The sequence below is a fragment of the Halichoerus grypus genome, chromosome 12 (assembly GCF_964656455.1).
Source record: "Halichoerus grypus chromosome 12, mHalGry1.hap1.1, whole genome shotgun sequence".
NCBI classification, from domain to species: domain Eukaryota; kingdom Metazoa; phylum Chordata; class Mammalia; order Carnivora; family Phocidae; genus Halichoerus; species Halichoerus grypus.
The window spans coordinates 18,659,264-18,686,822 of record NC_135723.1 but is presented as its reverse complement, the minus strand read 5'-3'; the positions used below and the strand labels follow the sequence as shown (position 1 = coordinate 18,686,822).

Sequence of the window (27,559 nt, the reverse complement as noted above, 5' to 3'; positions counted from 1 at the left end):
ACTTAATCGTATGATTAAGTCTGCATTTCACCATCCCAACTCCCCCCCCAAAAAAAAATCAAGGAGGACTTTAATTGCTTTTCTAAAATTAAGATAGATTATGTTCACAGCCTTCCTCCAACCTACAAGTCTGAAGACTCTACCAGTGAGATTACTGGCAAGACCAGTCCTTGATGAAGCCGTGTTGGGTCCTGGTGATGACTCTTTCTCTAAATGCTCATAAGCTACCTTTAGTCAAGTTTTCAGATCTCTCCATTTCCCCTTACCTTTTGGTTGGTCCTAACTTCCTTTCATTCTTTCATTTATTCATTCATTCATCACACATTTAGTAAATGTTCATCTTACATGCTCTGCTGCTCCTGCACGGGGTCCTCTGCCTTTCTTCTATCCCTTGGCTCCAACTTGCTCTCCACCTTTCAGTGAAAACAGAGGATGGAGCAACTAATTCAGCCTAGAGGGATGAAGCATCTTCCCAATGGGGGCATTTAAGTTGGTTCACCAGGATTTTTCTCTCCCTCTTCCAGAAAACTGAGTGGAAAAGCTTTCTTGATCAAGGCAGCAATTCTTCTGCCAAACAAATTCTTCTCACTCTTTGGAAGGATCCACTTTGTTATGTTTGGCTAAGATCCAAGAAATGTAATCTACTTCTCTAAGCCAACAACAAAAGCCAACTCTTCCTTTCCTGAGTCCCTTTCCTCCAAAATCAACTGAAAAGAAAAAATAAATAAAAACTCTTATCTATGCTCTAAAGCCCTCTATTTTCTATTCAAAACTCCAACGGCAGAGATAAAATTCCAACTTCTTCTTACAGTCATGGAATTTTGTATCAGAAATGAATGGTAGAGGCCAACCTCCTCATTATAGAGAAGAAGAAACAGCCTTGGAGTAGTGCAGCATGCCAGGAGTTGGGCAGCCTAGAGAACACAGACTCTCCCAGCCAATGCCCCCTCCACTCTGCCATGTTTACTAAATCTTTTCTTACAGTACTTCTTGGTATCACATCTTAGGATAGCTGCTCGTGGAAGAGGGCTGATACCCTGATGGACTATATCAGATTCTCCACTACTCTCTTGTGTTCCTAAGAAACAGGATAGGCTTCTTGAAGGTAACATCTGAGCTGCTTTCTGCTTCTCTCTCTCTCTTTAAATGCTCATCAGGGGCTGAGTCTCAAGAAGTCAACATTTACAAAGTCCCCACTGCCTAACAGAGGGAATCGAAAGGGAAGCCCACCAACGTTCTAAGCTCCAGATAAGATCAGGGAACTCCTCCCCACATTCTCTTCCACACTGCCTTTGGCAGGGGACTGTTCATGCTTCTGGCAAGAGCCCAATCTACCAACTCTCCAACCCTCCCAGTCCACACCACTATCTTCCTTGAGACCATCAAGACCAACCTCAGCATACGTTTAATCCGTTTTGTGTCACCACAAGAAGCCCAGAGCTCCTTTGCCCCCCATATAGCTCTATGAGCAGTGAGCAACCATGTCCCCCCAATACACACACACACACACACACACACACACACAATCCCATCAATCTTCTTGCCCTATTTTTTTACTTAGCATTTTTTGGTCATCTGACAAATCGTATGCTTTATTTGCTTTTCCATCCTCCTCTTCTGGAATAAAAGCTCTATAAAGCCAAGAATTTTTTTTTTAAGATTTTATTTATTTATTTGACAGAGAGAGAGAAAGTAAGAGAGGGAACATAAGCAGGGGGAGTGGGAGAGGGAGAAGCAGGCTTCCCGCCGAGCAGGGAGCCCGATGCGGGGCTCGATCCTAGGACCCTGGGATCATGACCTGAGCCGGAGGCAGACGCTTAACAACTGAGCCACCCAGGTGCCCCAAAGCCAAGAAATTTTATAGTTTTATTCACTGCTCTACCCCGAGTGCTGGCACTTTGTAGGAGCTCAAATTTGTTTAACAAATAAATCCCTATGACCATTTTTTAAAGTCTGAAACAGACAATATGAGGACCAAAGTTTGTCTGAGAAGTTTGAGAGAAAAACAGATCGTTTGTGACAATCAGAAAACATGAAGAGAGGAAGGCTTGAGCTCAGGCCTAGACCCTGGGTGCTGTCTTCCTTTCTTCTCTTTTTTCAGCTCTACTGAAGTATGAATAACAAATAAAATCATATGTATCTAAAGCATACAACATGATTTGATGTATCTGTATGTTGTGAAATGTTTGCCACAATCAAGCTAATTAACATAACCATCACTCACATAGTTATCCTGTGTGTTTGCGCGACTCTCAGCAAATTTCAAACAGACAATGCAGCATTATTAACTATAGTCACCACACTACACATTACATCCTCAGAAGTTATTCATCTTATAACTGAAAGTTTGTAACCTTTGACCAATGTCTCATTTCCCCAATCTCCCAGCTCCTGGAAACCACCATTCTATTCTCTGCTTCCATGAGTCTAACTTCCTTGTCTTTTTTTTTTTTTTTAATCCCATATATAAGTGATACCATGCAATATTTGTCTTTTTCTGGCTGGCTTATTTCATCTGGCATAATGCCCTACACATTTATCCACATTGTCATCAAAAAATGACAGAATTTCCTTCTTTTGTATGGCTGAATAATATTCTATTATATGTACACACACACACCACATGAGATAAACTAGAACTCATTAGAAAGTACTTTTAATGATTACATTATTTTTTCCCAAAATCAATACAGCTTTTACTGCATCTTTAAAATACCATAAATAGGGGAGTCTACTTCTCCCTCCCCTGCTCTTGCACGCTCTCTCTCTCTCTCCCTCTCGAATAAATAAAATCTTTAAAAAAATAAATAAAATATCACAAATAAATCTGAAAAAACATCCGGCATCTTGTTGTTTCTGTAGCTGGACAACTTAGATCTCATTCATCAGCCTGCTGAACTGTTCCTTCTTGAGAAACATAGATACCATCCAAAAATTTCCTGATGTCCTTGTATTTAACCATGGTGGCTTGTCTGAATCAAAGCAGCAGAGTTGAGACAAGTTCAATGCCATCCCCTTCAAGAATTAACTCACCTTTCAGGCCTTGAGCTACTGAACAAGGAACAACTGGCCTCATCCAAACCCTGTGGATAGAGTTTTCACCCAAGGAATTTCAGATTTCAACAAGAGAACCATTCTCCTGAATAACAACGTTGATGGGGAAGTGAGCGTACACAGACCTAATCTTGTAACGGAAGCCCAGTGGAACGCCCTTGATCATGTTCTGTACATGGCTACAGACCGGGCAAACAGTAGCCAGTTCTTTTCTTGTTCCCCACCATTTGTCAACTCAGAGCCTCTTCTTTTTCTTTCCAAAGAGACTGAATTCTACATTGATGTGATTGCAGTCCCTTCACAGTGTTCCTCTGGGGCTCTTTACAATAACAGCACGTCCCTTCAGAGTGATGGTGACATTTTCTGGAATGTCAACGGTCTGATTGCTGAGAATGGTCTTCGTTCCCTCAGTAGATATGGCAAAAGTGATTAATTATTAACTAAAGAAAAAGTACAGTGCAAAGGGTTTGGGGGCACCTGGCTGGCTCAGTCAGTAGAGCATGCAACTCTTGATCCTCAGGTCATGAGTCAAGTCCTATGTTGGGTGTAGAGCCTTCTTAAATATATATATATAAATACTACTGCCTAATTCTAAAGCTCTTTACTACTATACTATACCACATTTAACACTAGTTAAGGGCTCATTTCCTGCCAGCAAAGGGATTGGTAAGGAGATAATTAGAATATAACCTACTGGTATATTTTGTAAAGTTTCCCTGAGTAGAATTTGATTAATCATTTCCAAACCTTAGGAGAACAAACAAAAGAAACTTTTAAATAAAAGCAAGGGAGAGATGGTTTTGTAACACAGTTGCATGAGGATAATGAAACACTTGGATGACTTTTTACTGGGGTCGTGATTCCCCAGAGAAACCTTCAAGGAAAGAATTTACCACGTTCATCATGGATGGTTCTTTGTGCCATCGTGGAGAGCTTTTGATCCAGATCAGAGGGCACCTGGCTGCTCCCACCAATGGGGGAATCAAGGAGGAAGAATGCCCCCATCCTCTGCATTGGACCCACTTGACATCAGCTGTTCAGAGCTGCGGTGCTTGCAGAATTAAGGTCACACTGAATGAGCGTGATTATTGTTCATCATTAAATGGTAAGTATGTCTGTGGAATGACATTGATTAAAAGTATTTTGGGCTTTTAACATGTTAACTGGATGAAATCATCACACCCGAGAAACCTAAAATCCACTACAGACCTTACATCTAGTAGGAGAAGTGGGCAAAGAAAGCTTAAAACTAGGAGATTTGTAAGAAAGATGCTTCTTAAAGATAAACCCATGGAGGAAGACAGAACTCTGCTTCTAGCTGTAAACACCAGTGTGGCTGATACCAGTTCTTTTCCCACCTGCCCAGTAGGTGTCAGCGTAAGACAATGTTCCTACAACTGACCAGCTTCAGAGCAAAAACAGAGTATCAAGTTATAAAACAGAGGAGACTTAAGAAAGATGAGGCTACCAAAATTTCACACGAGCCTTTAAATATCATCATCTAAAGAGAGCTGACCTACACGAAGTTTCCTCATGACTAAGGTGACAGAGTTGGACCACATGGCCTCAGAAGACCGCAACTAGCTCTTGTAGTCCTCATCCACTCTGCAGGAATTCCGGAGCATCTCGCAGGGCTAGACAGGACTCGGCACTGTTGTAAGAGTCAGTCACCGTGAACTAGCACAGTAACCAATGAACACCTGTTTGAAAAACAGGTATGATTCCCCACTTCCCAGAGACAATATTAACATAGAAATCCTGTCATCCACGGGAATATATCATTATCAGGCTTACAAAAGTGGAAAAGAGAGGGGAGTCAAAGTGTGTATGTGAGTCTTGTGGAATGTGTTGAGTCAGTCAGGGTGAGCTTCCTGGAGGAATGGCCTTTGAACTGTGATGGAAGAGAGGCGCTAAACCAGAGCTGCACTCTAGCCCCACCTTTCTGCTCTGCGTTTAGTTTTCCTCCTCCAAATACAACCACCCTATACTCTGATAAAGAGTAACCAATAAAGAGAAAGAAAATAAACATGAATTATTTTTTAAATTCACTATGTAAAGGTACTGTTGATATGTTAAAGGGAAAATGGTAGGAGGAGGGTGATATCTATTGAGTACCTAATACATGTGTCATACAATCCTTACTAAATTCCTGAATGTAAGTGGTATTATTCTCATTTTTAGGTAAAGGATCTAAGACTCACAGGAGTTCTATAACTCTCCCAAGATTATGATATAATATTTACGAGTGATTACTCTGCACCAGTATTAAACTAAGTGCACTACAACAATCCAATGAAGAAATGACTTATTATTCCCATTTTTCGGAGATGGAAATTAAGCCTAACAGAAAATAAATTATTGCTTCCTCAAGATCACAGGACTCCCAATTAGTTGAAATTCAAATTCACGTGTTGCAAGTTGGGTTCTTTGGGAAGCAGACTCATCATGGACTAAGGTTGTGGCTTTCTATTAGGGAATAACTTTAGGATTAGCACCTGTGGAAGGAAGGGACAGGAAGCAGGTTTGGGAGATGCGTCTGAGTCGTCCAGCACTGGCTCAAATAGCCAAGCATGTATATACCTGCCTCAGTCAGTCGTTGGATGTAGACACGGCCCTGGAGGAGACCCCAAAGGGCTGATGGCTGACACCTGTCTTCTGACAACACTCCCAGGGCTGGGACCTCGAGTCCTTCCTGGGAGGGACCTCTGGGCAGCATATCTCCATGCCCTCTGCACCGTGTCCGTATGGTACTCCCAGCTCATGTTTTCCTGCTATACCATGAGGGTGGGGGCCAGAAAGGAAGCAGCGTTGTCGTGGTGAGGTTGCAGAGGGGTGAGCCCGGGCCCCAGGCTTCATGGGGAGATAAGCACCAAGCCCTCATCCCTTATAACCCTCAAATAGCATCAGCTAGAAATCAAGAAAGGGGTGGAGTGAGGGAGCACGGAGTCAACAGCAGGATCAGTCATTAAATGCTTGTTTTTCGGTTGACTGACAGCCTCCAGGTGGTCTAGTAAGGGAGGCACCAAGCCCCGTGCAGACCCAACAGTTGGTATGGCCACTTATGCTATTTAGTAACATCTGATCTCCTGCTGCACGCCGCTCACTCACCCCAGGGGCCACCCAAGACGGCAAACCCACCTGGTGCGCCACGTGCTGGCCTGACCTAGGTAAGAGGAGCACAGAGGGCGCTGCGTTCCACGTGAAACAGAGTCAGCTCCTGGGATCGCAAGTGCTAAGAACGGCAACCTTCCAGCCCGAGCAGCAACCCATTCTCATCCTTCTGCTTGAATTCAGAGAACAGCTGACTTGACAGAAGGCAGAAAGCTGGTGAGTTTCGTTCACTCAGTGACAAATGAGCACCAAGCAAAACCAGCTTTCCCGTGGTGAAATTCCTCTCGACTGTCATCCTGGTTGCACATGGCAGAGAGAAGCCTGAGACTGCTGAAGGGCCGATGCACAAGGGAGAAGACGTGTCTGCGGCACGTGTCTGCCTGAAACCCCAGAGCTGGCGGCCCCTCCCTGACTACCGGCCCCCCATGTACTTCATTGCTTTGGACCGAGCCACTCCGCTCTTGGAACGCCGCCTCCCTTTTGGTACAGGTAGCAAAATCCAGCCAAAGCCTTGGTTCAGATTTTCCTCCGTGCGACCATCCATCCCCACCCTCCAGCCGAAAGCAATTTCTCTTATAATTCATTCGGTAAAAGCAGTGGGAGTTCTAACATTTTAAATTGTGCGTAAGAACCTCCCCCAATGTGCTTGATTAAAAGCCAGAGCCTTTGGCTCTGGGCTCCAGACGTTCTGATTCATCAGGAATAGAGAGGCCTGAGAATCGGCAATTTTCACGGTCAGCTCTGATATTCCCGATGTACTGGGTCTGCAGAGGACACTCTGAAGAAGACTGGCATCATGCTTCTAAAAGATTTCTTCTCTCCAAAAGAAGGGGCTGATGCACATGCTTCAGAGCCTGTGTCCTCTGAAGGGCCTGTCTCGGTGCAAAAGGAGGACAGAGACCCTGTTTTCTTCATCGCCCTCTCTCCTACAGTATGCATCTAGCATAGTGATTCGCATACAGTAGGTGCTCAAACATGGTTTACTGGTCAGCTAAGAGTCTTTCTGGTCTCCTGATTTTCTCTTTACTCTTCCAAATGGTTTGGGGTCGGTAGGGGAGCCTGCCTCTCAGTCCTGTTTCCCATATACTTCCTCCCATGCTCCCTCCTGCTCCAAGCTCTAGCCCGTACCCCACTCGACCTGCCCTTCTGTGGTCCTCCTTTAAGTTGATCTTTTAGTTATTTAACAAGATTTGGGCATGATTTTTTTATTCTTTATAAAAGATCCTATTCTGATTTTTTAAATATCCATATTCACTGGGCATGTTTTAGAAAATAGAGTTGACCCTTGAACAACGTGGGTGGGAACTGTGGCCCCACTTACGAATTGTTTTGATAAATACAGTACTGTAAATGTATCGTGTCTTCCTTATGATTTTCTTCACATTTTCTCTTCTCCAGCTTACTTTATTGTACAAAGATAGTATGTAATACACAGAACATACAAAATACGTGTTAATAGACTCTGTTCTTGGTAAGGCTTCTGGTCAAAGTTACACTATTCAAAGTTAGGTTTGGGGGGAATCAAAAGTTATATGCAGATTTTCAACTGCATGGGGGTGGGCACCCCTAACCCCTGCATTGTTCAAGGATCAACTGTAAAAGTGTTAAGAAGAAAACTTACCTGTAATCCCCATTTCCTTTTTAATGCACATTTTCACAAAAGATCCATCTTTCTGGGGACTATGTCAACAATCTTCTTTACCTTTGGACGCCTCACTCTTTTCTAAGAAAGCCAGGATATTATTAGAGATTAAGAAGGGGAGGGGAGCCAGGTTGGCTCAATCAGGTAGAACATGTGACTCTTTATCTCAGGGTTGTAGGTTCAAGCCCCATGTTGGATGAGGGGATTATTTAAAAATAAAACTAAATAAGAGGAAGAAGGAGGAGAGGAGGATTTGAAGAGAGGAGAGAATCTAAAGGCTATTTTTAAAAGACTAAAAGTTTTTCTAGGACTTACCCCCCCTCACCGCCCATCAAACGTTAAACAAATATGAAACCAATAGGCCAACTTTGACCAAGCACACTGCATAGGGAACAGACATTTGGGCAACAGTATTTTAAAGAACTCAGTCTTTTCCTGGCTTTCAGAATCCACTTAGCACAACAGGTAGAGAGGGTGGTTACAGTATACGTAATAATGACAGCATAACAGCGAACGTAGAACATATGTTTCTCTCTCTGTGTTGGGCATCGAGATAAATGCTTCTATGCATTAACTTATCTAACTTCACAATAGCCCTGTGAGGTAGGAATTTTTGCCACCATTTTACAACTGAGGAAATGAATCCCAGAGCGGTTAAGTAACTTGCCCAAGTTCACACAGCTAGTAAGTGCCAGAGTGGGAATTTGAACCTAATCTGGCTCCAGAGTCTATGTTCTTAACCACTAACTGCAAGTTAACTAGTGCTGCCCAACAGTTAGAGCATTTCAGTCATTTAAAGACCTTAGGTAACACTGGACTTGAACTTTTGTCCAAGACCCCAAATATTTCAAAGTGTTTTCTTGGGAAACAAGCCCACTGTTAAGCCTCAATCAGACCATTGTTCCACTTAATTACTCTCATCCAGTTTTATCTGAAAAACTTGCATACAGCCGGGCTGAACAGCCACGCTTTAAGATATCTCTCTTATTCCAGGACTCGGTTGTTCTTCTGAATTCTTTTCTTCAACCAATTTATTGAGCAACTACTATGTGCCAGGTATTATTCTGGGTTCCTAGCTCAGAAGATCAATGAGCTGTGTTGTTTACCCACTAAGAGAGGACTTGGCCTCTACTGGACCCATGGTCATGGATAGACGAAGAGGTGGGGATGGGTGGCATATTCATACAAGAGAAAAAGTGCTAGGCCACAGGTGAGCTTAGCTCTCAAACTAGCTCTCAAACTAGCACCCTATATACCTAACTATGGCATGTCTGAAGCATGAGAAACCCAAGTACCCGGGCAGAAGGACAGGCATTTTTGGGTTTGCTCCCAGTGGGAAGAGCCACAGGCATAACCATGACCACAGCCGACTACCCGCTCTGCACTAGTGTCTCCTGGCCCTCGGAGCTGGGTGCGGACGGGCCCTGGCTCCCTGTGTCGATTTGCAAAGCCATCCCCTCTTCCTAGCATCATCTTCTTCCAGCTTCCCTGTCTTCTACAGTGAATAAATACTTTCTCTAAGTTGCCTCAGTATTAAATACTTAATGTGCTGTCACTGAAACAGCCAGCCCGTGCAGCCGGTGAACAAAGTGAAGATGTCTGCCCACATGGAACTCACATTCCAATGGGGGAGGCCGGCCGTAAATGAGAAAGATAGGAGGTAAAGAAATACGAGGTAAAAAATAAATGATATAGTACGTTGAAAGGTGACAAGTGCTAAGTGGAAAACAGGTAGGGCAGGGTAATGGGGATCAAAGGTGCTGAGGGGGGAGGGGAAAGGGTACCACCATCCATAGAGGGGTCAGGCTGGCCTCCCTGAGAGGGTGGTATTTGAGCAGAAATTTGAAGGAGTTTGATCTGAGGCTCTCTGGAGAAGAGCAGGCTCAGCAGAGAGAAGGGCTCAGAGAGAAGCCCGAAGGCAAGAAGCTGGCTGCTGAGTTGAGGAAAGAGCAAGGAGGTGAGTGGGATAGAACACACTGAGCAAGGGGGAGAATGGGGACAGGAGAGGAGAGAGGTAACGGGCACCAGCCATGGTAGCTCATGAAACAAAGAGCCATTGCAGGGTTTTGAACAGAGACATGAAACAGGTTTTAACAGGATTTCTCTGGCTGCTTTCCTGAGAAGTGACCGTAGGAGGCTGAGGAGAGAAGCAGGGAGACCAGTTAGATGCTGCTGTAGTCATTCAGGCAGGGGAAGATGATGGCTCAAAGCAGGCTAAGAGGAGAAGTGATCGGAGTCTGGATACTTTCTGAAGGGAGAGGATACTGGTCAGAGGGGTACTTGTGCTTCAATCACAAGAGACCCCCCAAACCCGCAGTTTACAACACTTCATGGCCGGTGCGAGGTGTGAGTTGGCCGTGGCTCTGCTCCTTGGGAACTGGCTCTGAGTTCAGGTCCAGGCTGGCCAAGCAACCTCTGTCTGGAACATTGTGGACTATTGTAGAGAGGAGAAAAGTCACCCAGGAGAGTGAAAGAGTAAATGGAGGAGAAAAGTATGGCATTAAAGGCTCATTTGAGGTTTATGGTCATTAATTCAATTAACACCGGGGGGGGGGGGTGGTGGTGCGTATTCATCTGCCACAATCTACTGCAAGGTGCAGGGCAGCCTTGGATTGATTCAGGGCTGTGGTTTGGCCAAGCAGGTAGTGTGATGTGGGAGAGCTATGCAAGGGGGTTTTGTTGCGATTGACCACAGTGATTACGGTTTTCAAAATAGCATGGGGACTGTACATCAAATTAGCAGTTTGAAATAGACTTCGTGGCTATCAAGGTAGAAACATCCAGGTATTTTAGTGAAAATACTTTCTTGTTGATCTATCATGTAATCAGCATCACCGATGCTTTTAATCATCTCTGATTGCATCTGATTCTGTTAAATGTATTCATGGGCTCTTTGAAAAGATGCTATTCCAGGGAAGAGGTCCTCCTTTGGAAGGACAGGCAGAAATACATTATTCACCACTTTCATGTTTTCTGGCTATCCACCACGTGGGCCAGTGACTGCGGTCATCTTTGCCTTTCTGGGTTACAAGTAGTAAATTCTGCATTGTCTTCCACCAGGGCTGGCCTCATGGTAGATGAAGTGAATAATGGTCCAGAGGATATGATTCCAGAAGTACAAGTAAATTTTTTTACTCCCAAATACATTTCTTGCCTAATGTCTTGGGCAATGCCTAAATGTCACCAGAATTATCGTCTTCCAGCCTGAGGCTTTAGTCATAGATTACAACTCAAGTGATCTTGTTATCAGTAAGTTATACTTTACACTTGAAATTTTCCCGTCCTGTCTTCTGCACTTCTACAATGTTTTGACAGAAGCTCCTAGGACAAAGAGTTCTGTCTTAGGACTGACAGTCTCGGTACCCCTCTCTCTGCTGAGGACCCCACTCATGGTTCTGCTGCTCCGAGGCAGGGTCCGCAGACACAGCATAGACCCTCTGTTTTGCTGCCTTGACCCTGCAGCCCAGTTCCCCCAGTTCACCTACACCAGCCTGTTTGGGATGACTTCTTTACTGAAGGGTCAAGGTAATTTTTTTTTAAGCTGAACGCTAGGTTTGATTTTCTTCAGAATCCAGAGGCAACATGAGCCTAAGCCGTTAACTCTGCATAACAGAATCTGTGCTTGGGCTCAGAACCAACCTGTTCACATCCTGAGCCCAGTGCCCTCATATCTAAAAGTCTCCCTCAAAGAGATTCTTGCCTCTAGTTTTAAGAAGGAAAAGCTCCACACCTTCTGGGAAATTGTTCCCCTCACCCAGAGGGATCCATTTTCACCCCAGAATCCATCCCCCTGCACCCCCAGTCGAGCAAATCTCACATCTGGGCCTTTCAGCAGGGGCTCCAGGAAGACGGGCGACAATCTCTATTGATGCCCCCATGTGCCTTGACAACTGGGAGGCAAGGGGCTGTTCAGGGCGGGCTCCTCACAAGGGTGAGCTGAGGGCACTCACCTGTTCACTTAACGCCTATTCATTCCAAGGTGGACCCATCACACCAGTTCCAGCCACACATCCTTCAGGGACAAACATTCGTGTTCGTGGACAGTCTAAAGCCATAACAAAGAAGAAAATATTTACTGAAATCATCATAATTTTTCCTTCCATAGAGTCAGGAAGTCACAATATTACGCAGAAGAGAATCCAGTTTCTTTCTTACACCCACATTCTTGGTGGACACTTCCTTGGTTAAAACCAAAAGCCCTGAGGTAAGCATCTGTGGAGGGTTTGCTCTTATTCCATTCTGCTCTCATCTTGTGTCAAGCAAGGCGGTGGTCTGTTTGGCTCATCTGCACACTGATGATGTCTGAGTGTCGGGTGATAGGACTTCCCAGGTCCTCCCTCGCCCCCTCCTCACAGGGGCTCCCCACCACCGCACTGAAGAGACCCGTGTGGGCCAAGAAGTGTCCATAGCATGGCAACACAGAGGAGGCGTGAGCTTGGCAGAACCCGGATGGGGACCCGAAACCAGGGGAAAGCCTGTAGCCGGGTGACAGGAGCAAGCTTTGATGGCACATTAAAGTTAGGTCATGAACAGACTGACAGGCCACGCTGTCCCTAGTCCTTCGACAATAGAGGAATTCTGAGGCCTAGCTTTGTCAGGCTGCGAGCCCGTCGGTGGCCCAGAAGGCTCTCACAGAAATAAAACTTGGCGGTCTGTGGATTTCCCAGTATGTTTTTTGTTTCTGAGTAACAAAAAAACAACACAAGACAAAAATTTAACAACTCTTTGCTCAACACACAGAGAATAACAATGACAACGTTTCAGAAATACTCGTAAGCCTGCTGAATAAGATGGAGAAGCAGCCAGCAGGAAGTGAACTGGCCGCAAAGCATTGGTACACAGGACGGAAAGCGGCAGATGAAGAGCACACCCCATACTGAAAATTCGAAGAGCTACCATAAAGCACCGGTACCTTGACACCGAAATCCTGATTCTACGAAAGTTTCTTCACCACTATTTTTTTTTCTAAATCCTAGCTGTTAATAATACTACCTGACATTTGGTCAGAAAAATGCTTTCGCCTACACTACTTCACAAAAAAACTGTAAGCAGGGTGTTATCACCATTTCTTTTTGTTTTCTGTCTGTGACAAAAGAGCTCAAAGAATTCAGTGGCTTGCCCGAGGTTACACAGCAAAAATGAGACAGCCGCCCACATCAAGGGGACCCGGCCTGTTCCTGCCACAGGACCTTTGACCTAACCATTTCCTCTGCTTGGAATGCTCTTCCCCATGCTTCCCGGGGCTGGCTCCCCACTGTTCTACTTTCGCCCCAAATGTTGCCTCCTCAGAGGAGTCTCCTCAAACGGTGGGGTCTGAGGTCACCATGCCCCACTCCAAGCAGCACTCCACTTCCAGAGGCATCAAACCATATGAGCAGGCCAAAGCTGGCCCACCTGTTTGTTGTTTGTTTTTGTAAACCAGGTTGTATTGGAACGTAGCCATGCCCATTCATTTCCATACTGCCTTTGATTGCTTTCCCACCACAGCGACGGACTTGAGTAGTCGAAACAGATCATACGACCGGCAAGCCTAAAGCATTTGCCATCTGGCCTTTCACAAAATAAGGTGGCCAACCCTCACTCCGTCCTGTCACTCCATTTGTTTTCTTCCACACACTTTTCATCAAGTGTGTGCATCTATATCCTGCCCCTAGCAGGTAAGCTCCACGCCTGTGGTCTTCACCATTGCACCTCTAGCACCTAGATCAGTAGACGATCAATATATATTTGTTGGGTGATAAATGGCCTGTGGCGTGTTCTAATTTCATAGTCCCCAGGCAGTTTTCTCTTTATGGTTAGGCTGACCAAAGAAGAAAAATATCAGCCCCCCCTTTGCTGTTATATATTTCGTTGTCCGTTACCAGCACTGTTTTTGCTTTTCAGATAGGTGTCTGAAAGGCACTTGCCACATAGTTCATTTCGATATTCTTACATTAAATTATTTAAATTAATTGATTACTGATTCATTTTTAAATTATAATGAATACTGGCATTTTGATAATGATATTAGTGCTCATTAATGAAGTTTCAAAATCCATAATCCACTTAATTTCTTAACAGGATACATATTTTTTTTAACAAAACAAAGCTGGGAAGCATTACCTACTAAAAATGACACAGTGTGACCATGATAATCCGCGTCCTATCTTTTCTCTTCCCTACTAGAAAAACCCTGAAACATTTACCATGGAGAATAAGAAAGGAAAGTATTCTATTCCTCTAGTAAATTCCTATTTGGCTCCTTCCAGCATTACCTCTTGACAGCTCTGGCCCAAAAGACCAAAGAGCAATGAGGTGCGGTAAAATAGTAGGTAAATGAGTTTTACCAGGAATTTCTTCAGGTGAAATACTCACGAGAGAGAATTTCTAAACCAGCACTCGCCAGGAAGATCTCCTACCAACATAATCCCAGACATTAATAGATTGGCAATCTCTTGAGTTTTAGCTTGAATCAGTGTCAGGAGTCCAGTCACCCCTGAAACAGAAGAAGATCCAGTACTTGACCTTGAATATCCACTCTACAACACTGTGACCTCATCACACACCTTTCTTTCAAATGTCTACTGTGTCATTTTTTTTTTAAGATTTTATTTATTTATTTGTCAGAGAGAGAGAGGGAGAAGCAGGTGCCCCGCTGAGCAGGGAGCCCGACCTGGGACTCCATCCCAGGACCCCGGGATCATGACCTGAGCCACCCAGGCGCCCTGTACTGTGTCATTTAGATTCTCCAGGATCTTCCGTTTTAAACATCAAGGCTATCTTTATGTTCTAAGCCAGATGCTGTGTTTTCCTCCTTCTCTACTCATTATCCCCCAAATAACTTAGATTTTTTTTAAAGTTCTCACTCAGAATGGAGATGCTTTCCAATGTACATTATCAGAATTCTTAACATCCAGAACCAGTTTTCTTTTTCCTTTGCTTCCCCAAATATTTGCCTTCAGAACATTTAAAAATAAATGCAGAGGGGGAAAAAAAATTTAAGGCATTTTATTTTATGTTTGTTGTTCCTATGTCAAGAATACCCATTGTGATGGTTTTATTCAAATAGAAGCTCACTTCCCTTCTTGGAGCTCCATGTGAAAGAAGTTCCCAGGGTTAGGGAGAAACAATACACAATACCAGTACTTCCCAAAGCATAGCCCCCTGGAAACTCAAATACATCTCCTATATAATTTGTTTATTTAACTTCCCCTGACAACACTATCTAATCTAGTGCCCCCAATCAAGGTCTTTTCCCTCGCCCTGCTTTATATTCTTCCTAACATGTATCACCGTGTGACTGTCATTCACAGGATACCTTACTTACACTGTCTCCCCTCACTAGCATAGAAGCCCCAGTCCACTCATTCCTCAGGCTCTGCGAACAGTATCTACCAAACAGTAGGTGCTCAATAAATATGTGTCAAGAGCAGCGGACACTTTGGGTTCTCCTTCCTAACCACATCCTTTTTATTCTTGTGTTTCTTTGCGTCCCTTTTTTTTTTTTAAGATTTTATTTATTTATTCAAGAGAGATAGAGAGAAAGAGGGAGAGGCAGAGGGAGAAGCAGGCTCCCCGCTGAGCAAGGAGCCTGATTCGGGACTGGATCCCAGGACGCTGGGATCACGACTTGAGCCGAATGCAGATACTTAACCCACTGAGCCACCCAGGCGCCCATCTTTGCATCCTTTTATGTGCTTTTGGTTTCAATGGCCCCATCCTTTCGATTCATCTTCAGAGCCCTGCTCTGGGGCTACCAGAGCTGTTTCACCACATCACGCAGAGCACCTGAGTGCCTGGCATTTACACCTCCCCTGGGCAGCCCACAACCAAGCACTGACTGATGCGTGAGTGAGCGAGCACAGCTCCCCTGCCCACAAGTGCTCAGCTCAGTATCTGTTTCTAAGGAGCCCGACCGAAGACACTGAGTGAGAGAATGAGTGTGCTAACATTTTACACGAACTCAAATTGTTCCTTGAAAATTTCACGGTAATAAAAAAAATACCAACCACATTGCTCTGGATTCTCCTCAAAACAGTAAGGGATGGATATTTACCACCTGAATCTATAGTAAAATTAATTACCTGAGGCACTTTAGAAAGGGCTCAGCTTCAAAAGTAATTTCCTGAACAATAACTATAAAGCATTGGAAAAAAGAAATGACTGAGTCAGTCCCTGTTAGCCATGCAGAATTATACTTCTTTGAATTAATGCTATGATTTGAAAAGCATTGCTCTTTTAAAAACAACAGAACTATAACAAAGAAGAATTTTAAATGTATTTGCCTTCAATGCTGCCTGCTTCTCGTAACTCCCCACTAATATGTTCATGTCTTGGTCCAAAGGTGGGTAAAATAAGTTTATTTTGCATTCCTCAGAGTATCATTAGCAAAAACGGTAGCATCTCTGCATAACTAATTTTGATCAAATTGTGCTTCATCTAAATATCTAAAATGCCAGGTTTGCTTTTCAAATGTCCTTTATGTAGCTTGCATTGCCTCCCACAATTCATTTTCCTCTACTCAGGTGGTAAAAGGACAGCACATCAAAGGCCAGTTCCCAACCACTACCGGCAGATCTGGAAGTAGATAATGGTAGCAACTTCAAGTCCAGGTAAATATAATTTTCTGAAATCAATTCTAATAAAAAAGACAGCCAGTTACATTTCCATTTCCCTGCCCTGTGGATCTTGCAGCTAGGCAGGCGGCGAGTCTTTTCCAGTAATGCTTTTAGGATCGTGACTCACATTTAAAGAAATAAAGGATGACAGTTTTTATAAGCAGTAGTTGGAATTAGCTCCAGTAACAAAATACGCATACCTCCATTCTTACACATTCGGTTCTCATATATGTAGTTTCCACAGCTTCTGTCAGCTTGTTCCTTCAGCAAAGTCTTTCTCTGAATCCTTTCTGACACTGAAAGTATACGAATTAAGAGCTATTCTCAACAAAAATCCATAGTGGCTTGGGGCACCTGGGTGGCTCAGTCTGTTAAGTGTTCGACTCTTGATTTCTGCTCAGGTCATGATCTCAGGGTCATGAGGGTGAGCCCCGAGTTGGGCTCCACACTCGGCGGGGGGTCTGCTTGAGGATTCTCTCCCTCTCCCTCTGCCCCTCCCCCTGCTCATGCTCTTGCTCTCTCTCTCTAAAATAAATAAATAAATCTTAAAAATAATTCATAGTGTCTCACTTTATTGTGTACGCATTTCTCCTGAAGTCCTAGCTGTAATCAGAATACCGCATCTTCACAGGACTGCTATCTCTGGTATCCACTCTGAAGAGCTGATTTTAGAGCCTAATGCTCAAAAGACTTTGTTCACTTCATGGTTTTGCTTACATGGACTTAGTGTGGACCCATGTCCACCACAGTCACTTCTGGTGCCGGCACCCACGACAATAGGGTGTTTCTGCAAAAGCCTTGGGCCCCCCCATGGCTTTACACAGCACTTTCTCCACACTTAAGGGGACCCTCAACTGGACCTCCAGGGCATGGCGTAGTTGCCCTATTCTCAACTGCTTCATCAAAATTTCCGTAGAAAAATATCTATGAAGATAAATCAATACTAGCAACATCATGTAGTCACAGAAAGTACATCTTCTATTTTATGCAGACAAGCATGTGACCAGTGCGGTAAACTATGATACTTGTGTGCATGTGAACTAAGTTGTTACCAAAACCATGCAGGAAAACTCATTCAGCACCTTTGTGGATGCGTCTAACATTCTGCTGTGTGGTAATAATGCTTAAATAGCAAGCGGTTCTCGTAAGTCGCCATGATCACTTTGGCCAGACCAAGTTTGATAGTTTATGTTGTTGGTGTGTTTGTTTTTCCTATGTGTGTGTGGTTGGATAATGTTTGTCAATGTCAATATCAGCCACTTTCCCTAACATCATATAAACCCAAACAATAAAAGACACCAGTCCCGGGGCGCCTGGGTGGCTCAGATGGTTAAGCGTCTGCCTTCGGCTCAGGTCATGATCCCAGGGTCCTGGGATCAAGCCCCACATCGGGCTCCTGGCGGGGAGCCTGCTTCTCCCTCTCCCTCTGCCTCTCTCCCTGCTCATGTTTTCTCTCTCTGTGTATCTCTGTGTCTCAAATGAATAAATAAAATCTTTAAAAAAATAAAAAATAAAAAAAAATAAAAGACACCAGTCCAAAGACTGACTCCCCTCCCCCACCCCCATTGCTGGGGCTCCATGGGCAGCAGACCTCACCCACTGACCCTAAAGCCAGATATTGTGTTCTTATCTTCAGTGTTCCTCTTATCCTCAGGATTTGTCATCTCCCAGGCTATTCACACCAGTGCTTACTCAACTTGAAAGAAGCATTATAGAGTCGATTAACACTGTTCTGTCTTTGCTCCAAAGAGCTGGGCCCCATTCTCTAAAGGCCCCACATTGTTACCAAAGCTCAAAAAAAACGTATCAGAGGGGCGCCTGGGGGGGCTCAGTCGGTTAAGCATCTGCCTTCGGCTCAGGTCATCGTCCCAGGGTCCTGGGATCGAGCCCTGCATCAGGCTCCCTGCTCAGGGGGGAGCCTGCTTCTCCCTCTCCCTCTGCCACTCCCCCTGCTTGTGATCGCTCTGTGTGTGTGTGTGTGTGTGTGTGTGTGTGTGTGTGTGTGTTAAATAAATAAAATCTTTTAAAAAAATATATCAGAGAAGCCAAGGTCATCTCTGTCCCTCAGAGTCTAGTATTCAGAACTGACACATTATAACCTATAATCCTAAACATCCATTCCCACAGCTCACACCATTCAGATTCCAGGGCAATATTTCTTTACAGGTCTTGTCCTGTGCCCTATGATCTCAAAACAAAAGCTGACTGCAGCTGAATGACATGAAAGTTTATGGGATATATCTTTTCTGACTTCAGAGACACTGCTTTGACTTTGGGGGAGATCTGAGATACAGAGGCACTTAAGTAAGACAAAATACAAATTAGTTAATTTCTCAAATCTTTTCTCTCCAAGTGAATGCAATAGATTCTTGTATTAACCAATGGTGTCAAAGCCTCTCTTCATGTTCCAACTCAGAGGGATTAGTTCTGGGGGACACACAAATTACCATTATATTGGCAACACTTATATACTGGCCCTTAGGAATATATATCTAGTAATATTAGCCAGTTCATGTTACTCTTAAATTATATACATGCAGGTTTGGGTGTGACATTCATAAAACATGATGCTATTTTTTAGTACTGCTGCATGACTCTAGATATTGCTTTAAGAGACTAATAAATCACAATTATGTGTGATAGTCACTTGTATGACACAGAATGTGATATTGTGTGAACTTTCGGCCCCCCCCAACCAAAAAGTATTTCAAAAGAGTAGACTGTGACCATAAGGAACTTTTAACAATACCTTCGACAATTTATTTCACTTCTATTTTTTTCATGTGTACAATCAAATGGTGCCCTCAAGGTGTGCCTGCAACCACCTGAGAGTTCCAAAACCCTTTCCAGAGACCCACAACTTCAAATTTATTTTCATAATAATACAAAAATATTACTCTTTTCACTGTGCTAACATTGGCCCAGATGGCGCAAGAGCAGTGATGGATATGACTGCTGGGGCCTTAGCACAAATCAACTGATGGCAGGAAATCTAGTAGTAATCGCTATATTCTTCACCACTGTACACTCACATTAAAAAAGGGGGGGCCCAGGTGGCTCAGTCAGTTAAGCGTCTGCCTTCAGCTCAGGTCATGATCTCAGGATCCTGGGATGGAGCCCCACATCGGGCTCCCTGCTCAGTGGGGAGCCTGCTTCTCCCTCTCCCTTTGCCCCTCCCCCACTGCTTGTGTTCTCGCTCTCTCTGTCAAATAAATTTTAAAAATATTTAAAAAAAGAGGGGTGCCTGCCTGGCTCAGTTGGTAGAGCTTGTGACTCTTGATCTTGAGGTTGTGAGTTCAAGCCCCATGTTGAGTGCAGAGATTACTTAAAAATAAAATATCAAAAAAAAAAGGGGGCACCTGGGTGGCTCAGTCCATTAAGTGGCTGCTTTTGGCTCAGGTCATGATCCTGGGGTCTTAGGATCGAGCCCCACATCCGGCTCCCTGCTCAGCGGAGAGCCTGTTTCTCCCTCTCCATCTGCCTGTCACTCTGCCTACTTGTGCTCTCTCTCTGTCTCTCTCTCTGTCAAATAAATAAATAAAATCTTTAAAAAAAAAAAAAAAGAACACAGGCAGACCTCAGACCACCACAATAAAGGCAATATCATAATAAAGTGAGTCAAATGAATTTCTTAGTGCATATAAAATTTATGTTTATGCTATTAAGTGTGCAATAGCATTACGTTTAAAAGAACAAGGTAGCGTAATTTAGAAATCCTTTGTTGCTAAGAAATGCTAAACATCATCTGAGCTTTCGGGGAGTCGTCATCTTTTTGCTGGTGGAGGGTCTTGCCTCGATGTGGATGGCTGCTGACTGATCGGGGTGGCGGTGGCTGGAGGCTGGGGTGGCTGTGACAAGTTCTTAAAGTAAGACAACAGTGAAATTTGTCACATTGGTTGACTCTTCAAGAAGGATTTCTCTGTAGCATGCGATGCTCTTCGATAGCATCTTACCCACAATAGAACTCCTTTCAACATTGGAGTCCATCCTCTCAAACCCTGCCACTGCTTTATCCACCAGATTTCTGCCATATGCTCAACCCTTTGCTGTCGTTCCCACAGTCTTCTCAGCATCTTCTCCAGGAGAGAGTCCATCTCAGGAAACCACTTTCTTTGCTCTTCCAGCAGGAGCGACTCCTCCTCTGTTCAAGTTCTATCATGAGACTGTAACAGTTCAGCCACGCCTTCGGGCTCCACTTCTCACCCTAGTTCTCTGGCTGTTCCACCCTCCTGCAGTTCCTTCCTCCGCTGAAGCCTCGAACCCCTCAAAGTTTTCCATGAGGGTTGGAATCAACTTCTTCCAAACTCCTGTGAATGTTGATATTATGACTTCTTCCCATAAATCATGAATGTTCTTAATGGAATCTAGACTGGTGAATCCTTTCCAGAAGGTTTTCAATTGACTTTACTCAGATCCATCAGAAAAATCACTATCTATGGCAGCTATAGCCTTATGAAAAGTTATTTCTTAAACAAGAAGACTATAAAGTTGAAATTACTCTTTGATCCATGGACTTCAGAATGGATGTTGTGTTGGCAGCATGAGAACAACATTAATCTCATTGTCCATCTCCATCAGAGCTCTTGGGTGACCAGGTACATTGTCAATGAGCAGTCATATTTTGAAAGGATTTTTTTTCCTGAACAGTAGATCTGAACAGTGGGCTCCAAATATTCAGTAAACCATGTTGTAACGAGGTGTACTGTCATCCAGGCTTTGTTGCTAGAGCACAAGCAGAGTAGATTTAGCATCGTTCTTAAGGGTTCTAGGATTTTCAGAATGGTAAATGAGCACTAATTTCAACTTACAGTCACCAACTACATTAGCCCCTAACAGAAGAGTCAGCCTGTCCTTCGAAGCTTTAAAGCCAGGCACTGACTTCTCTCTCATAATGAAAGTGCTAGATGACATCTTCTTCCAATAGAAGTCTATTTCATCTACACTGAATATCTGTTGTGTATGTAGCCACCTTCATTCATGATCTCAGCTAGACCTTCTGGAATAACTTCCTGCCACTTCTACGTCAGCATCTGCTGTGCCACCTTGCACTTTTATATCATGGAGATGGCTTCTTTCCTTAAACCTCTTGAACCACCTCTGCTGGCTTCAAACATTTCTTCTGCGCTTCCTCACCCCTCTCAGCCTTCACAGAATTGAAGAGAATTAAGGTCCTGCCTTGGATTAGGCTCTGGCTCGAGGGAATGTTGCGGCTGGTGTGATCTTCTATCCAGACTGCTAAAATGTTCTCCAGGTCACCAACAAAGCTGTTTCTCTTTCTTATCATTCATGTACTCACTAGAGTAGCGCTTTTAATGTCCTTTAAGAACTATTCCTTTGCATTTGCAACTTGGCTAACTGTTTGGTGCAAGAGGCCTAGCTTTTGGTCTATCTTGTGTTTGGACATGCCTTCCTCACTAAGCTTAATCATTTCTAGCTTTTGACTAAATTAAGAGACATGTGACACTTCCTTTCACCTAAACACTTAGAGGCCATTGTCAGGTTATTAATTGGCCTGATTTCAATATTGTTGTGACTCAGGGAATAGGGAGGCCCAAGAAGAGGGAGAGAGATGAGGAACAGTCTGCAGAGTAGTCAGAACACATACATTTATCAGTTCCAAACTCCATCTTATATGGGCGCAGTTCATGGTGCCCCAAAACAACTACAACAGTAACATCAAATATCACTGAACAAGGATCACCACAACAAATATAATAATAATGAAAAAGTCTGAAATAGTATGAGAATTACCAAAATGTGATACAGAGACACGAAGTGAGCAGATGCTGTTGGAAAATGGCACCCATAAACTTGCTCCATGCAGGGTTGCCACACTTACCACAATGAATTTCCCCGCGGCTCTGTTGAATATAAAGAACCATATCTGTTCTGAAATGGTGGTGAAAATATTAAGCCCTAGTGCCATTAAAAATTTCCTTAATATTAGATGATCCTCAATTTTTACAAACAGTAGAGAAACAAACAGTAACAATTCCTAATTCTTTTTCCTAACACACTGCAGAAAAAAAGCAAAGGTCCCAGGCTATGGGACTGCACCAAACCTTACCTGCCCATCCTGATAGCATAGACGGCTGGGCGTATAAACTGGTAGAGTGGGCCTTGAGGACCCAGGAGGGCCCTTTTAGCCCCTTTTCCCTTGCCACACCTTCAGGCCTAAAATTCCGAGACTAGAGATTGATTGGCTTAACGTTAAAATAAGAATCCCCCTGAGAGAGGTGAAACATTTGAGTTCTTCTGCCCTTTGTAACTAGTGCAACTGAGTTTATTGGCTTCTCTCCCAAAGACATGGGGCCTAGGAACCTTCAAGAGGGTGCCTTTGCTCCCTCTGCCTGGATATCCCGAGCAGTTTCACTCTGGGGTCCTGTTGCCTCCCCACACACTTCCAGGAAGCTGAGTGTAGGCCCTTGTACTCTGTGCACCCACTTCTCTCTTCCCACCAAGCACTGGGGTTGGGGAGAAATGGGAGGCTGTATTTTTTGTCTAGGGTTAAGTCTTCCCTGCTATTACTTCTGACCTAGACAAGTTGTCTTTCCCACGATCCACTTCATAATCTACTCATAAAGTTATGGGAACAAGATCAAGAATTTTCGTTCTTGGGGCCCCTGGGTGGCTCAGTCGGTTAAGCACCTGCCTTTGACTCAGATCATGATCTCAGGGTCCTGGGATTGAGCCCTGCACTGGGTTCCCTGCTCAGCGGGGTGTCTGCTTCTCCCCCTCTCTCTCTCACCCTCTCTCTCTCTCTCTGCCCCTCCCCCCACTCACACACACACTCTTTCAAATAAATAAAATCTTAAAAAAAAAAAAAGAATTTTTGTTCTCTTGTCTTCTATATCCCTTCCCTGAAGCAATGGGCACAAAACAAAAAATCCATAATAATATGCTCTATGATGTCATAATTCATCCATAATATGACTGCCATGAACTCCAGTCCTCCACCTAGCCCCCATTTTCAAACAAGGATAGGTTAATTGTGGCAGCCTCCTAGGAGGGGCGGAGGAATGACATGGAAGTAAGAGCAAGGCTGAATGGGAAGATGGTAGGCAACCCCAGATCAGAGAGCAGGAGGGAAAGTTGACTTCCACCAAAAAACCTGGAAATTTCTGCCATCACCATTGTAGTCCCAGAAGTTCTAGCCAGGAACAGGACTCAGAATGGCCCCCACTGATAGGTCAGCTGTAGTGAACTGCTACCATCAGGATGTATAGGCAGGCCCATGGAATTCCTGATGAGCTAGCCATGCAGACTTACCCCAGGTATTTTACTAGTCATCAAATAACCCAACCCCACAGTCTGTTACTGATGTTTTTAGCTCCTGCTTTTCCTGTTCTTTGTGGATATTCACTGTAGATATTACTGATCCTGCCTCACTGGGGAAAAGGGAAAGGAAAGATACAGGAATAAAATAAATATATATATATATATATATTTATCTCAAATAATATCCTACTGCAGAGGATGTAGGGGGTCAAGTAGCATTAGGTCACTCAGCTACTGCATGGATGTATACCGAGCATTACTTTGGAGTTAGACTCAGCAGAACCTGAGGTTGGTTGGATACAGTTTATGAGAAGCAGGAAGGGTCAAAAGAACCCCCAGGTTTCTGGCTTGTGCATCTGGGCAGATGGTGGTGTCATTTAGTGAAATAGGGAGCACAGGAAAAGAGGGGGTTTCAGCTGGGAGAATGATATGTTCCACTTTGGACCATTGGTTTTGAGATGCCTGTGGGCCATCTTAGCAGATTTCGAGGACACAGCGGCAAATCAGAAGAGGAAGCAGCCAGCTGTGTCCGGAGTGGCAAACGGGCCATCCTGTGTTCTCTGCAACCAGGGGGAGGCCTCTTAAAGACAGGCCTGGCTGATTGGTAATTAAGTACATCAGAGTGAAGGCATACATCTCCATTAGAGTGGCTGCAGGCCATTAACACCCTCTGCAGCACTCTTTACTTAATGCTGCTCTCAAACAAATAGCACATCTGGCAAGTTAATGCCAATTCCATGGCCATTAGTGTCTGCAAATCAAAACTTGTCTCTCAGTAACATGCAGAGTGAAACAAAATGGCATTCAAAGGGGCTAAGTGATTATTCCATGCTAAGTGATGCTATTCATGAACCTCATAAAGTGTCTGCTTGTCATTGTTCTTTAACCAACCCACCTTGCTCAATCCATAATCTGAAACCCTGGGTGAGGTTTGCTAGTGTCACATTCCAGGGGAAATCACAGAAACAATTTAGTAGGATGCTGATTAATAAACTCTTGGCAACATATTGTCTATCACATCAACAGCAATTGCCCCCAGGTGACACAGGGCTTGACAAAAAAAATCTCCTTTTTCCCGAAATTGAAACCCAGCGTAAGCTGAAAAATATTTTGATCCCCTTTATAAGACAGGGATACCAGTATGTCTGTGCTGCAAACTAACCTAAGCTAATTTGATCATTCAACAGATTGTCAGATTAGAAGTAAGTAAGGCTGTCACTCTACAAACTCACTACCAGGTGGATGATACAACAGAAATCTCAAACCCAAAGTTGCCACACATATGAATTTAGGAGCAAATCAGGAGCAAACCCTGGTTACCCTAAGAGATCCTGGGATCGAGCCCCGCATCGGCCTCCCTGCTCAGTGGGGAGTCTGCTTCTCCCTCTGTCCCTCCCTCTGCTTGTGCTCTCTCACTCTCTCTCTCAAATAAATAAATAAAATCTTTTTAAAATTTTAAAAAAATAAAACACTAGTGCTAACCTTCTTGGAATGTGGATTCCCAGTTAGAGGGCTCAAAGTGTTAATTAAGCAACCCTACCCAAAATGTGTATTCTTGATTAAAGCATCTCAAAATGTTAGTTTAAGGCCCTAGGATTTAGATTAATGTTAACTTACACCCATATATATATCATATACTGAAATTTTTTGAGAGAGAGAGAGTGCAAGCGAGGAGGGGCAGGGGGAGTGGGAGAGAGAGAGAGAACCCCAAGCAGGCTCCATGTCCAGCATGGAACCCAATGTAGGGCTCGATCCCATGACCCTGAGACCATGGCCCAAGCAGAAATCAAGAGTCTGACACCCAACCGACTGAGCCACCCAGGCGCCCCTCACATACTGAAATATTTTAAAGTGAAAATCAAACATAGACAATATGACATTTGGGTTTTTATTTTTGTCCTTGCTTTGATGTTAAAAATAAAACCAAAACTCATAGCATGGGCTATGTTCCAATTATCTTTTACTATGTAACAAACCATCTCAAAACTTAATAGAATCTACTGTCGAGCATCGTGATTACAGTTAATAATACTGTATTACATACTTGAAAGTCACTAAGGGAGTAGATCTTAAATGTTTTCACCACAAAAAAAGTAATGGTAATCATGCAGTGTGATAAATGTGTTAGCTAACAGCTCCGGTCGTGACCATTTTGCAACACCTCAGTGTACCAAATCAACATGTTGTGCACTATAACCCTACACAATATCATATATCAGTTATATCTCGGGGGGAAAAAACTTTAATAAAGTAAAACAACACTAATCGTCATCTATTTTGTTCACAAATCTACAATTTGGTCATGACCAGTTGGAGGCAGTCCACAGGAACAACAGGAAGGGGAGTCAGGTCTAGAACCATAGGAAGGCTTCTTGACTCACCTATCTGGTACCTGGGCTGGGAAGACTCAAACATGGGCTCAGCTGAGAATCTGTAAGTGGCCTCTCCACTTATCAATGTTTTGGGCTTCTGACAGAATGGTGGCTGGGTTTCCAGAGGGAGCATCCCCAGAGTGAGTGTTATAAGAGAACCAGAGAACACGGCCTTTTCAGACCTCCACTCAGAAATCACACAGCCTCACTTCCACAATGTTCTGTGGTGACAAGCCACCCCAGATTCAAGGGAGCGGAATGAGACCTCACCTCTAGAAGGGCAGTGGTTGATCACACTGCAGAAGAGCATGGGGGATGGGAGATGGTGGTGCGGCCAACCATTCGAAAAAGCAATCTGCCACAGGCTAGGACTAAAAAATGAATAATATGTGGTCACTGGGTCTTTATCCTGAAAGAACTCATAATTTAATTGTGGAAACAGAAATATAAACTAATAATTACAATACAAGATGGCGGTAGATCAGGGATCAGCAAACTGTAACTTGCCTCCTGTTTTGTAAATAAATTTGCTTGGAACATAACCATGCTTATTCATTTACATATTGTCTATGGCTGCTTTCATGCTACAATGACAGAGCCGAGTAGTTATGACAGACACCATATGGCCCACAAAGCCTAAAATATTTACTTTCCAGTCCATTAGAGAAAAAGCTTGCTAACCCCTACAAGAGATTCTAGTAAAAAAAAAAAAAAAAAAAGCTTTAGCAGTGTTGAGGAGAGGAAAATTAACTTTTTATAGGAATTTCAAAGATATGGAAAAGGTAAATTTTAGACTGAATTTTATTCAATGACTTATTCCTATTTGCCTTGTCTGAGAGAAGATTTAGGGTGGTTGACAAGGATGTGGAAAGGATAACTAGGTGTTCTCCCAGCAGTGGTGTTGGAGAAGGGACCTTCCAGGCGAAAGGAGCGACACACATACAACATGTCTAAGGAAATAAAAGGGTGGTCTGTTCAGAGAACTATAAAGAATCCAGTGCAGTGGACCATGTGGTGGACGCTCCAGGGACAGAAAGGAGTGAGAGGTCATGTGAGACCAAGAAATATGAAGTCTGGAGCCTGAAAACTCTCAGGAGACCATGATGAAGACTGGACCCGGACAGAGCCAGTAGGAACACAGAAGCAGGGTTATGTCCAGACACTCATGGGGATCATTCCCTCACTTACTCAGCTGTCTCTTCATTTGTGACCTCATCAGAGATGTCTTCTCTAATCAATGTATCTAAAATGGCAACTCCCTTCTATTAACCTGTGTTCCCTTACCTTACTTTATTTTTTTTCCTAGCAATTAATACCAGCTACCATTATGCACTTATTTGTCTGTTGCCTATTTTCCCCCAACCAATATAAGTTTCAAGAGCATAGTCTTTATCTGTTTTTTTGTTGCCATTACCCCAGTGTCAGGCAGCAATAGACTGATTTGTTGAATGAGACTAATTTGTTGAATGAATGAATGAATGAATGAACAAATGAACGAATGACCA

At 43.7% G+C, this 27,559-nt stretch overlaps 1 long non-coding RNA gene and 1 pseudogene across 3 annotated transcripts in view; both read right to left on the bottom strand.

The window, feature by feature from the left end:
- LOC118546359 (uncharacterized) overlaps positions 1-27,559 on the bottom strand; it is a 566,662-nt gene that overhangs the window by 479,065 nt on the left and 60,038 nt on the right. For 2 of the 3 annotated variants that reach the window (XR_013443082.1, XR_013443081.1), the window contains exon 2: positions 11,758-11,852. This is a non-coding gene — a long non-coding RNA (uncharacterized LOC118546359). Of the gene's footprint in view, positions 1-11,757; positions 11,853-14,161; positions 14,283-16,604; positions 16,701-27,559 lie in introns of all 3 variants that reach the window. The other variant, XR_013443080.1, reaches the window with a different exon arrangement.
- On the bottom strand, positions 1,621-3,478 carry LOC118546351 (large ribosomal subunit protein uL6 pseudogene; annotated as a pseudogene).